A 14,130-nucleotide genomic window follows, 5' to 3' on the forward strand; every position below is an offset into this window, starting at 1 on the left:
GTATCGCTCAAGAGGAAAGTATACAACAGTTGCATCTTGCCTGTACTCACCTATGGGGCTGAAACGTGGAGGCTAACCAAGAAAGTTCTACTTAAGTTGAGGACAACCCAGAGGGCTATGGAACGAAAAATGGTAGGGGTAACATTAAGAGATAGAAAGCGTGCAGAGTGGGTCAGAGAAATAACTCAAGTTACCGACATTCTAGTAGAAATTAAGAAGAAGAAATGGACATGGGCAGGACATGTAGTGCGAAGAGAGGATAACCGATGGTCGCTGAGGGTAACAAACTGGATTCCAAGGGAAGGAAAGTGTAGAAGGGGGCGGCAGAAAGTTAGGTGGGCGGATGAGATCAAGAAGTTCGCAGGGGTCAAGTGGATGCTGCTAGCACAGAACCGGGTTAAGTGGAGAAATATGGGAGAGGCCTTCGGCCTGCAGTGGGTATAATCAGGCTGATGATGATGATGATGATGATATAGAGCACCACTCTTCAAATGATATCAAAGCTGCGGAATGAAATATACACTTCTTAATGCTTGTTAGTCCGTCAACCTTTCCGTGAAGTTAGAGGTATTTATTTTTGAACCAGATGTGACTAGAAATGTATGCTCTAAATGAAGTCCTTCAGATGCAGCATTTGTTGAGTCTCATCACTCATCATCCTTCAGAAGGGGGGTTGAAGGTTCGTCAGAATGGCGCACACAGTCCACATTTGGTTCACCAATGGCACCAGGGAGATAGGAACAGGGCGTTGAAATATATGGTAGCCTTTAATTCTCTTTATCTTTCTCTCCACATGTATCCTTATGGAAGCAATCTCCTGAGTTTCCTTCACTTCCTTTGCAGTGAACTGCCCTCGCATTAAGAATGGAGGAATGTTCAGTTCGACTTTTTATTTTTTTTCAAAAGCTCTTCGATCTTGAAGCCTTTGTCTGCCATTACTGAGTCTTCTGTACCAAACGGAAGTTTCAGAAATCCACTTTTGATGACACACTCTTTGTCTGATGTGCAGCCGGTAAAAAGTTCGGACACAAATGTCAGCACAGCACTAGGAGCAATTCCTATTAGTCCTTTCAGTGTATATGTTGACTTGGAAGAATACACCTGTGACTGTGTCACAAAGAACGTTGGCACTTCACATCTTATTTCAGTGGCATCTAAAATGACGCGCGTTGAAGGATACTTGTCTTTAAAGACGGGTGGCATGGTCGCATCAACAGCTGGTCGCGACAACCAAAGTGAAAGTTCTGTTAGCTGTAAGTACATGTAATCTATCCATGTCGAAAATATCCTCGACACTGTGCTCAGTGAAATGTTGAATAAATGGGCAAGGTGCCGGTGAAAAAGGCCCACTCTGAGCTTCACTAGCACAAGAAAAAGCTGGTTTTCTGTGCTTATTTTTTGCCGCCGTCCAGTGTTTTCTGTACTTCTAAGACCGGTACTAGTACTTTCACTGCGGGACATGTTTTCACCAGTTTCACCTACGTCTAGAAACTCCAAGAGAGCTAGAAAAGGGGAATAGTTTGGGAGACCAGTATAAAACTGCATATCTTCCGTACTATCTTTTAATCTATCAATATCAAATGTACGAGCTTCTTCAACTTTCCCTACAATTTTTTGTGCCTGAACTAGCTCATTACGGAGCAAGTTCAGTTCATTTTCTTTTGACCTTAACAGCTGCTTGAAATGCTCTATTTCTCTCTTATTTTCCAATTCTTTTGTCTTGCTGGCAGCTAGTTGTTTTTCTAGCTCTTCAACAGGTTCTTTGCAAGAGCAAACAGAGTTTTTATCTCTTTTCAAAGGGGATTTTTGCTCGGTGCTGTCTGTAGTCAGTGGGCTATTGAGCCTGCTGCTACAGTTTTCATCTCCTGGGATGTCATCGCTGGCTGCCGGCTCAGAGTATGCTTCCATGGAGGCTAGGTTTTCTTCACTCAAAAGCCAAATTTTGTCCTCTCTGAGGTGATGTGTCAATGGCATTCCGTTTCCTCTTCGATGGTGGTATGCTCTGAAAAGGGACCCTCGGAGCTGGTGGCTTCCTTGGAGTCTTGGTATTCTTGTACGAAAATATTGATGGTACAGCAAAGTGGTGCAAGTGCCGTTGCCCATTTGCAACATAATCGCTCTCAAGAAAATGGTGAGAGCAGACCTTTGTTGCTTTTGAAACCTTGAAAAGTGGACCTTCATCACGTCTTATGGCCACAATCCATTTTCTGTACACGTCTGGTTCCCTAGGAAACCTTCGGTATGAGACCTGAAAATAAAATTTACTGACTTACACTATGCACTGTTGTGACTTTCAGCTGCAGGTTGTCTATACATGCCATTTTAGACAACTGCAGCTTTTTTTTTTTGTAAGCCAGCATGCCATTAAACACATGCAATTTGTAACTCACCAACGATTTGGTTGCGAGCTAGATTCTGTCGAGGTTTAATGCGCTGCTTGAGATATGGATGCTAACATCAACGTGCTTATCTCAAGCTTGAAACATGCCTGGCCATAATTTCTAGCAAATCTATCGATTCCAGCCTTGGCAAACGGATTTTCATCTTTTTTTTTCGAAACATACACACCATCTTCAAATGCGGTCCTCGCAGACTTCTCATTATGATGGCTGATGTTGCTTAGAGTACCGACAGCTAAGAACGAGACCCGTTGACTTCTCGCGATCACCTGTCTACAGACTCCTTTTTCGGGCAGCCCGCGACCACCAGGTCGATATATCGCCGGGCTGCCCACTTGAGCTTGGTACCGACAAGAAATAAGGTGAGGAGCCTGTGCGAGCGCGATAAAAAATAATTTAGAACGTACCCGGGTACGTGTGCTGCGCGATGTTGTCGGACTTAAAGAAAAAAAAAAGACCTGCAAATGGGCTACACAACTAATATGGAGCTCTCGGCGACCCTCTCTACGGAACCTCATAGCGTGAGTTGTTTTACGACGTTAGATACGACAAGTCGCGCCTTGCACACGCGCGCGTACAGAAGGCATGCACACTGCGGAAACACAACAAAGGAATCGCTTACTTTTCGTCCTTCTTTGTCGACACGACCGTACTGCGTGCACAGTGGAACGCAGAAGTTAACTGGCATGACATAGGCTGGTTTAGGGCAGCCAGCTAGTCAAGAATAAGCAATGAAGTCAGGCAGCCAAACACGGAGAAGCGTCGCGCCGTACGGACGCACAGACATACACAACACAACCACGGAACACCTGTCATCCACGATGGCGGCTGCAACGAGCTTCGCGTGCATCAACACAAATGGCGCTGCTCCAGACCGTGTTTTGCTACTCGTTTATTGTCCAAAAAGGCGAGTCTAGAACACCGCTGCTCTCTTGGTGTGTGCTCCGAGGACTTCCCATGCTATGTTTGAATGCGGGATAGAGCGTCGGCAAGCACGTTGTGGCCCTGAAGCTCAACGATGCTGCTTCTTCCGTTTGTTCCTCCTCTTTTTGCTGCGCAACGACAGCCGCCACAGTGTCTGATAGGGTGTCCAAATTGAAGTCTCCCTCGGGCTTCTCGGTTTCTTTCTGTTTTACTAGTTCATTATAATCCGCTACCGTTAGCAGGCAATTAATTTCGGCCGCCAACGTTTCTGTCGCTGCATACAAGATTGCCACATGTGAGCCCCGTCGATCAACTCTCAGTGGCACATACGCCAGCTCTGCCTCAATCTGGTGTCCGAAGGCTCCCTTTAGTGTTATTTTTCCTCTTGGGTCTATCTTTTGGTGTGCAAGAAGTGACGTTCTTATCACTGTTATGTCCGCTTCTGAATCTAAACACGCTAGGAAAGACGATTCCCCTGAGCATAGAGAAATGTTGCCTATATCAGAAACCGCTTCCCACTGACCGTTTGCCTTTGACCCCGGATTTTGGCCCAGAGTCCCAGTGTCAAGAGGTTGCGCCTCGATCATCCTGGCAGCAATTTTCTGAACCTTTGTCTCCGGGCATTCCCGGGCCACGTGCCCTAAGCGGCCCCCGAAACAGTGACGCGAAACAATCTCCTTTCCATTGCCCGGCTCCCATTTCCTGCTGGCGAGCTGCCCTTCCGAAGTAAAGCTCGGAACTCGAAATCCGAGCCTCTGCACCCCAGGAGAGCCGAACCCCCGTCTTTCCGGGAAGCGCAACACCGTTTTTGGGGCAAGCTATACAGTACTCTCTCAAGCTCAAGCTCCCCCTTCTCCTTGCGTCCCCGCAGCGCCTTTCGTGGGTCCAGCCCGCTCTGCCTTTGCGTCCTCATTTGACAGGCGTGCGCTATTTTCCTCCCGCTGCCTTCTCCACAACGCACTCTGACTGCGTCGTGACAGCTGTAATCGTTGACCACTTGCAGTTAGGTATGCTATAACCTAGTTTGTCACTGGTGCACTCTAACACAACAAACGGTCCAGTGTAGTGTGACAGCAGTTTTTGACAAAAAACACGTTTATGCAGAAGTGTCCACAACAGCGCAATGTCACCAGGAACATAAGAAACTTGTCGGTGTCGCCCGTCGTAGCGGTTCTTAGAACGCTCTTGCATAGATAAAATTCGAACGCGAGCAAGCTGGCGAGCTTCTACAGCTCTGCAGAGCGTGGCAGCAAGAGATGGTTAATTATGAATGAAAAATGGCAGTATCGTGTCGAGGCCACAGCGAGGCGAGCGAGCATAGAGTAGGTAGAAGGGGCTGTAATCTGTTGTCTCCCCTCGCGCTGTGTTGTATGCATGAGTAATGAACGGTAGAACACCATCCCAGTCCTTAGGATCTGCAGCGCCAACATGGTGGTAAGCGTCCGATTAGTGCGTTCTACAACACCGTTCGTTTGGGGATGATATGGTGTGGAGTGGCGAAAACTGCATGCGCTGAGGCGAAAAAGTTCTTCGACAATATCCGCCTTGAATTGGCGTCCACGTCACTAACGATGACTACAGGAGGGCCGTGCCGAAGAATGACAAATCGATGTAAGAAATGAGATACTTCAGACGCAGTAGCGGACGCAGTAGTGGCTGTCTCACAAAAGCGGGTTAAATAATCGACGCACACAAGAATCCATCGGTTTCCTTTAGAGGACCAAAGAAGGTCAATGCCTACTTGCTCAAACGGGGCTGTTGGAGGTGTTACTGGCCGCAGTTTGCCCGGTGGACTTGAAGTCGGCAGTTTAAAACGCTGGCATTGCACACAACTGGCTACATATCGTTCGATCGTTGAACGCATCTTCGGCCAGTAAAATCGCTGCTGTGTGCGGTGGAGTGTTCGGGCCCCTCCCAAGTGACCAGACGTGGCGTCATCATGCATCATTTCTAGAACTGTGATGCGTAGGTTTTCCGGAACGACAAGAACCATGCGTGCTCCCCTGAAGGCGAAATTCTTTTTGTAAAGCAATCCTTCGCGAAGGCTAAAAGTGTTGTTCATAGAATCTTTGGCCGAATAAAAAAAAAAAAGACGTTAATATTTGGTCTTTGCGTTGCTCGGTTCGGAAAACTCGAAGATCGCGGAAAGTTTGTGAAGTTGGAGCCAAATATTGATCGAAGTTGTCTGCGTCGTTATCAGTCGTTTGAAGCGGCAAACGCGAAAAACAATCAGCAGCTTAGTCTTTATGGCCGGTTTTGTGCACCACAGTAAATTTAAACTCTTGCAGGCGTAAAGCCCGTCGAGCGAGCCGCCCACAGGGGCCATGATGACTAACGAGCCAGCAAAAGTGAATGGTGGTCGGTTACGACGGTGAAAGCATTTCTGTACAGGTAGGAGCGGAAGCGCTGTACAGCGAAAACAACGGCGAGACATTCTTGCTCAGTAACCGTGTAATTTCTTTCGAACCTAACGAGCGGCTGGCATATGCTATGACGTGCTGATAGCGGCCATGGCGTTGTATAAGTACAGCGCCGATACCGATACCACTTGCGTCAGTGTGTACTTCAATTGGAGCTGATGGACAGAAGTGGCATAGGATGGGGCCCGAGGTCAAAAGAAATTTGAGATGACGGAAAGCTGCGTCACATTCGCTGATCCAATTGAATGGTGCATCATTATGCAGCAAACACGTGAGTGGGTAAGCGATATCTACGAATCTTGGTATAAAGCGGCGAAAGTACGAGCTCTTTTGCAGCACAAAAATTGGAGTGAAGGATTGGGGAGAAAAGTGGACAAAACACTTTGGGTACGATCTAAGACGACTGCGCTGGCTGTATCTCTTTGTGAAGACAGTAAAGTAAACGCAGGTGCACAGGTCTAACTATGTAAATAACAGCGCAGGGAACGAGACGAAGCATGAAGAACGAATAAGAAAGAAGAAGAAGTGGTCTCGTTCTCAGCGCTGTTATTTAGATACGCAATACCAAATAACCTCGCTCTCGTCTGCAGGTGATCTTCATAGTGAATCTGTCACTTGGAGTGTTTCAATGGCAATGCGAAGGGACAAAAAGGATTCCCTGATGTTCATTTATGTCGCAATCCACTGTGGAGCCCTGCCCACTGCGGGCTCCATGGGAATGAACAGGCAGATTTTGAAGCGAAAAGCGCACTCATCAATGGCCTCCAAACAGCTGTGCCTTTTTCAAGAGGTGACACGACGTGCCTTCTTACGAGTTGTATGAATAATGCTACAGCAGCTTACTGGGCCCAGCCAGACGCCCGACACATTCGTCTAAGGAGGCTCGATCAAACGTTGAAATTTTATGTACCGCGTGATATTCGGCGTCATCAGGCATGCTTACTACATAGACTCGTTTAAACGTGGCTTTCACGCACAAGTACTTACACTTAATTGGACAGATGAACTCGCCGGATTGTTCAACTTGTGGCATCCCAGAGACTGTGGACCATATACTATTGGTGTGCCCAGCGTATGCGCGCGAAATAAGTGTGCTAGCGGCTCCTTTGAAGCGTTTAGACAAGAGGCCTCTGTCGGAGGAACTGCTGCTGGGCGCTTGGCAGGACAAGGGGACGGGTGTACAGGCAGTGCGTGCTCTTTGCCGTCTTTTGTGCGCCAGCGGACTTGATTCGCGCTTGTAAAACAAGCTACTGTATCTGTATATGTATTTCATATGCCTTCTCCCACATCGTTACCCATCATGACCTTCTTTCTTCTCTCCTTCCCTTTCCCTAGTGCAGAGTAGCAGGCCAGATTTTAATTATTCCGGCCAACCTCTCTGCGTTTTCCTTTCAATAAATACATCTATCTATGAATAAAGTACGAGTCACGTTGCTCATGGTCACGATTAGTTCTGAACTTGCTTTGTAGTAGAGTAACTTTTAGTTTTTCAAAATCATGGCCTGTTTAATTAGTGCAATTGGATAGGGGAAGGTTAGGTAGTGACTTGTGTGTGCGGTGGTCATTGAATCCGATTCTGAAGGGAGTGTGGGGTTTGATCTATGTATTGCATCTAGCAGTGGCCACATTGCGGTAGGTATGCAACGTTGCCAGAGTCGCAGCTATAGTTTTCCATCACGTTTGAAATCAGAATGTCTACTGTTAGCCTGTTTTGTTGTCTGTATGTGTTTGCATAACTGGCATCGACTTCTGCCTTAGGTAGGCAACCTGCGGCAGGTGGTTTGTTTACATTGGTGTGGACTACGCAATTTTGTATATTTTTTGGTCGTCTGGAGGATTTGGGAAAATTTAGGAGAGTTGGTCACTCTGCTCAATAATATTAAAGTGCTTCTTCAAAATTTTGTTGAGGTTAGGGGCGTTATTTGTAAAGGTTAGTATCAGGTGACAGAGGTGAGAATTCGCAGGCGCATTTTGACGTTTCCTGACAATATTCTCGCGACTTAGTTTGGTAGCCTTATTAATAGCGTCGTTATTGATAGGAACAGAATAGTGTTGGTTCTTGAGGACCATCCGCTGGTGGTTGGCGTTTTCCTCAAATTAATCAAGGGGTGAGCAAATTCGCTTAAATATTAGGGCCTGTGAGTAGAGGATGTTGTTAGTGTCTTGGATGGCTGCTCTTAAAATGAAGGTATTGTTGTCTGTCAGGGGGGTCTTTTGTAGAAACTAGTGAGTAGTGTGCCCCCTTCTGCTTGGATAGTGAGGACTAGAAAGCTGATTAGGTATATCTGAAAGGTATTGTTGGATGGGCATTGTTGAATGGTGCAATAATTTGGGTTAGGTCGTTTTCTGTGTCTGTCCATATTATGAATACGTCGTCAAGGAATCGCTTGTAAAATGCTGACTTAAACGGATTGGAGGAAATTTGACTCGATATGATGTATACATATATTGACGTAATTTGGTGTGATTTTAGTTCCCATGACCGTGCCGCTCATTTTGGAGGTAATAGCTATTATTAAATTCGAATGAGTTTAGTTCCAATTCTAACTTGGTGAGTGTCATAATTGCTCTCGGGCTAGGGGAATCTGTGCTGCTGAGTTTTTCGTAAGCTGTGACTAGGACCTGGGTACCATCATCGTGTGGAATATTAGTATAGAGGGAAACCACATATAGGGTTACAAGTGCCACGCCTTCGGGAACATTTACTTTCGTTAACTCTTCGAGAAAGTGGCTGGTATCACGTATGTAGGACGGGTTAGAGAAGGTTATGTGTTTGATTAGAGAGTCTAGCTAATATGGGTTCTGTGAGCGTGCCGATGCCGCAAATTATTGGTCCACCTGGGTTGTTTTCTTTATGTACTTTTGGGCGCATGTAGAACCGGCCCGGAGACCGGTTGGCTACTGTAAGGACCTTGTTTATTCGAGGTGTTATTTCTCCTTCCTGAGTTAGTTGGTTAAGAGTGGTCATTATCATATTTTGATGTCCGGCGGTGAGGTCTGCAATGTGGAATTTGTAAAATCGGGTATTGTTAAGTTGGCTTCTTTCATGGATGTATTTTTCTGTATCCAAAATTACTATGACCCCACCTTTGTCCGCGGTTTTGAAAGTGATATCGTTTCGTTTGTTGAAAGAATCTAAGTCATCACGTTCGTTTTTTGAGAGGCTTGACGATCCGGCCAGTTGTTTTGCGAGAGCCTGAAGTATATCTTTTCTACAGCATATATATATATATATATATATATATATATATATATGGTGTTCATTGTTCTTAAGTTGGTGCAAGTGAGCTAGCAGGCCTTCGTTTGTCAAAGAAATATTCGTGTAATCGGAGTTTACGGCAGAAGTTGTCCAGCTCCTAAACTAGTTCGTATTCATTGTGGCGGCCTCTGCTTGGGAAAAATATTAGACCTCGGTATAGAATCGATACCTCGTCCTTGGTTAGTGATGCTTCGAGAGGCTAATTATGTTAGCCTTTCGATTGATGGTGTCTAGTCCTTGACAGGGGCGGTCAAGTGAGTGTTGGAGTGGTTGTTCTTGTCCCCGAGTGCGACATTTAGGTTGTTGAAGTTTGGTGCGGCAGAGTGCTATACTGCCTCGCAGGGGATGTTGTGAGTTGTGAAAATTTATGGAATTTAATAGCCCAGATTTGAGGTGGCATATATCACGTGTATTCCAGGTCGCTGTGTACAGATGCACTTGAGGGCCTTTTCGTATCGGTCGATCGCTTCCTCGATGTCACCGCTGTAAACGTCGTTTGTTCTCACATGAAGGAGTAATTCTCGAACGTTTGTAGGCACAAAGTCCAGAAGATTCTTCAGACTTTTGATCCTCACTCCAGGCTGCCCGATGAAGACTGGAAGGCTGGATAGCACACATTTCAGGTATCGGCATTGTCTATATAAGTATATATATATATATATATATATATATATATAGAGCGAAGGGTACGCTTTATTTAAAGAAACATTTTATTAGACTCGACGTTTCGATCGGAGACCGATCTTTCTCAAGAGTGAATCTTCTTGGATAGTGTTGCGGCTTTTTAAGCATTTGGACATAGACCACACCTGGGTAGGAAAACAAAACGTGGGAGACAGAGGAAAGAGACAGATACAGTAGGGAAGGATGATGTCCAGGTGTGCCATCGCAGGTGCATCGCAGGTGCTGGACAGGCCTGTCTAACTGCGCTGACACAGGTGCCTGGATGCATAGTCTCTGCTGCGAAAGAATGCGGGCTATTTTCACTCTTCCTGGCCACGACGGCTGAAGAGTGGGAGTAGGGAAAAAAATATATAAATGAATAAATAAATAAAAAAATAATATAAAAAAGAAAAAAAAGGGGGGGGGGGAATGGAGGTGGATAAGGAAAGGTGTTAGCTTAAAAAAAAATGTCGGAAGCAAGCGAAAGAAAACAGAAAGCGGGGAGGGCAGTAGGAGGTAAGTGGCTCTGACAAGACCAGAACACACCAACACTTTGGTATTCAAAAAAGGTGATGACCTCAGACGACTTGGCCAGGTGTGCACATTTCCTGTGTTCGTGACATCGGAAGAGAGGACAGGACCCCGTGGTTTTCGTTTAAGCCCTGTTGTAGAGTATTAAATTTAAAAATGAAATATGATTCTCGTTGTTCGCGCTCACGAGTGTTTTTGAAGCCACTCTGTAATATTGTGACTTTAAGATTATCGAAATATCATGTCCCTCCTTGCGAAGGTGCTTCGAAAGGGGGAGGTTGGGAAGGGTTTGAGCGTGCGAGCGGTGGTTATTAAATCTCAATCGGAAGGAATTATCTGTTTGGCCAATGTACTGCATACCACAGTCACCACACTCGAGCATGTAAACAACATTGCTAGAATCGCAATTTAAATCTTCTCGTATAAAATGTTTGAAATTTGAGTGGGTGCTTTTAGCTAGTGCTGTGGATTGCATGTGTTTACAGATTTGACATCGGCTTTTTCCGCATGACGTGCAACCCAAAGGTCTCGGTTTATTGACAGTTGAGTGGACAACGTGGTTTTGTAAATTCTTTGGTCTTCTGTATGTTACCTGAGGAGCAGTCGAGAATATTTTGGAAAGTCGTTGACTTTGTTCTATGATATTGAAATGTTTTTTAAGGATTTTGTTAATATTTGGGATATTGTCTGCGAAGGTTAGAATGAGATTACAGTGTTGTGGTGTTGGCTGTGATTCCGCAAGGGTGTGATGACGATTACTTATTTCAGCCTTTTTTATGGCATCTTCGATGATAGAGGGCGGGTAGTGTTGTTTCTCTAGTGTTACTCGCATGCGATTAGCATTTTCTTGAAAATCTATGGATTTTGAGCAAATACGTTTGAATCTGATAGCTTGCGAGTATGGGATTGAAGTCTTGCAGTGGCGTGGATGGCAGCTTTTGAAGTGAAGGTATTGTTGTCTGTCTGTGGGTTTTTTGTAAACGCTAGTGATTAATGCGCCCCCTTCAACTCGAACCAGAACATCTAAGAAGTTGATTTTACTAGTTGAGTAGGTGTGTGTGAAAGAGATGCTAGGGTGTATGTTGTTGAATGAGGCGATAAACTTTACGAGTTCGTCCTCTGTTTCGGTCCAAATCATGAATATGTCATCCAGAAAGCGTTTGTAAAAAATTGGTTTGATTGCACATGAGGACAGAAAGTCGGACTCAATTTTGCTCATAAATATGTTTGCGTAATTTGGAGCCATTTTGGTGCCCATAGCTGTACCACTAGTTTGAAGATAGTATGAGTTGTTGAATTCAAAAGTGTTAAGTTTAAGGACCAGATTGGCCATTGTCTCGATGGTACTTGGACTAGGAGAGTCTAAAATTTTATATTTCTCGTATGCTCCGATCATGGCCTGGATTCCGTCGTCATGTGGGATGTTAGTGTAAAGTGACACCACGTCAAGGGTGACTAAAAAAGCGCCATGAGGGAAGGTAATATTGGATAATTCTCTCAGGAAATGATTGGTGTCGCGTATGTAAGATGGATGTTTCGGAGGTATGTGTTTGATTAGGGAATCGATATAATCTGAAATTGGCTCTGTGAGTGTGCCGATACCGGAAACAATAGGTCGCCCTGGATAATTCTCTTTGTGTATTTTCGGGAGCATATAGAAGCGCCCCGCTGAGGCATTTTTTGGCGTCAGTGCCTTACTTACACGTAGGGGTAATTCACCTTCATCGGTTAGTTTAGTCAGAGTTTTTCCTATGATGCTCCGGTGTTCAGCGGTGGGGTTCGATGAGAGTTTCTTATAGAATTTTGGGTTATTGAGTTGACGGTTGCCCTCCTGAATGTAATCGTCTTTGTCTAAAATGACTATACCTCCACCTTTGTCGGCGGGTTCAATAACAATGTCAGTTCGTTTGCCGAGTGAGCCTAATGCATTACGTTCTTTCCTTGTGAGGTTAGGTGGGCCAGATCTGCGTGTCCCAAAGGCCTGAAGAATATCCCCTTGTACTGCTTTTATATACATGTCCAGATATTTTTCCCTACCAGGTTTGGGCGTCCACGGTTCCTGAGGTCGGGGGAAGTGCGGATTACTCGAGTTTGGTTTATCGAAAAAGTATTCACGTAGTCTAAGATTTCGAGAAAAGTTATCCAGATCTTTGAATAATTGAAATTCATTATACTTTCTATTACTTGGACAGAATTTTAGGCCCTATATATATATATATATATATATATATATATATATATATATATATATATAGGGCAGCTTGTCTCTAGAAATGATCTTGTGGCTTTCCATGCTTCGTTATGGATGTTACTGCAAAATATTCAAAATGTTCAACAAAGTATGACACGTTCAGATGCACACAAAAGGTGCCTTAACTCGCGTTTATTAGGTTTTGATCATGTCAGCCACGTTTGACGTTGGGTTCCCAATGGAACGCTATGAAAGATGCATAGTTTCTGGAAAAGAGAAAAAGATGACAAGGGAAGCAAAAGCAGAAAACAAATGAATTTCAACTGATATGGTTCAGAATATTGTCTTGCTCTCCTGCTTTTATGTGCTCAATTATGTGTCATGAAGATACACCACACAGTTTATTATCTGCGCTTTTCACTTCAAAAAGAAATATGCAAGCACAGACGTTTCCAGTTTGAAGCATTCAGAAGTGCAACAGAAGAAGAAGCAAGCCCTCCGCTTAAACTAGATATAAAAATATTATAGATTAAAGGAAACTGAAGCCAAAGGCTGATACGCTGCAAAACCATAGTGGAACCTAGAAATACCAATCAAACGCAATGGCTGCAATATCTGCATTTACTGATAATTTCCACCGCAGTTAGAGAACGTATTGAACCAGTTCCGGTGCGGGGCACTCCTGACAAGGCTCCCCAAATCCCGAGGAGTTCAGCATGAAGAGGGGTAACTTGAGGTAGGCGGCAGGCATTGATTCCTATGAAGCTTAAAAAGAAATCGCTACTCCGGGTTCGCAAGATGCAGCTGCTACGGCCATACAGCGCCTCCTTAAACGCAACCAACTCGCGACCAGAATTGTCGTTATTCAGGGGACCCCATGTCACTCGGCGAATCAGGGGGCAATGCGGCGGCACACGCCGCGGCTGCCTTGGCAGGTGGGACGTCCACATTTACTTCCCCACACCCCTTACTTCATCCTTACTCGACCTTAAGCGGGCAACTCACCCCTTCTCTTGCCTTTATGCACTATACTCGGACCTGTCTTCGTAGCCTCAGTCAGCATTGCATGCAGGTGGCCACACCAGGTCCACCTTTTACGCGAAAAACCCACCTCACCTGAAGTCAAGAAGTCTTTTTGAAAAAGCTCATCGTCCATGCGGCTTACACGCCACGTTTTATGGCCCGCTGGCGTCAGTATACAGAGGAAATTATTACGTGCCCACACTATACGACACTAATGCGCGGCGGCATATCTCATTTACTCTGGGATTGCCCTGCTTTTTTCTACTGGACGCTCCGAAATCAAACCCTCCCGCCTAAACTACCGTTCCCTTCTAGAAACTGATGCTAACACACAGATGATATTTGCCAAGTATGGCTCCCTTAGTGGCCTGTTTAAAGCAATATGATTTGAGTGACGACCTAAACAATGAAGTTATGTCTACTCCTCTTTACCCCCATCCATGTCCATGAGCCTTCCCATTCAATAACGGACGTTCAATCAATCAACCACCGCAGTTAGTAAGCTTGATGACACCTTCCGTGAACCTGAGAACCATCAAACGGCTGAGTTTAGTAGCATCTTCCCCTGGCTGCTCCAAGAGTGCGGCTGAAGAAAATAGACTGCGCCTTGCTGAGCTCGTCGAGCCACAGCTCAATGTTTAATTTGAAATATATATTTGCAGGTCTAGGTGCACAACCATGTGACACATGGGTGACGTAGCCTGCAAGTCACAAAACGTA

The 14,130-nt window shown here is 45.1% G+C and overlaps 1 pseudogene; it reads right to left on the reverse strand.

Moving 5' to 3' along the window:
• Window positions 1-661: 661 nt before the first annotated feature.
• LOC146170629 (uncharacterized) lies at window positions 662-2,325 on the reverse strand (annotated as a pseudogene).
• Window positions 2,326-14,130: the final 11,805 nt, after the last annotated feature.

Source organism: Amblyomma maculatum, unplaced genomic scaffold, assembly GCF_055883805.1.
Source record: "Amblyomma maculatum isolate TAMU_Amacu unplaced genomic scaffold, ASM5588380v1 scaffold_135, whole genome shotgun sequence".
Classification (NCBI taxonomy): domain Eukaryota; kingdom Metazoa; phylum Arthropoda; class Arachnida; order Ixodida; family Ixodidae; genus Amblyomma; species Amblyomma maculatum.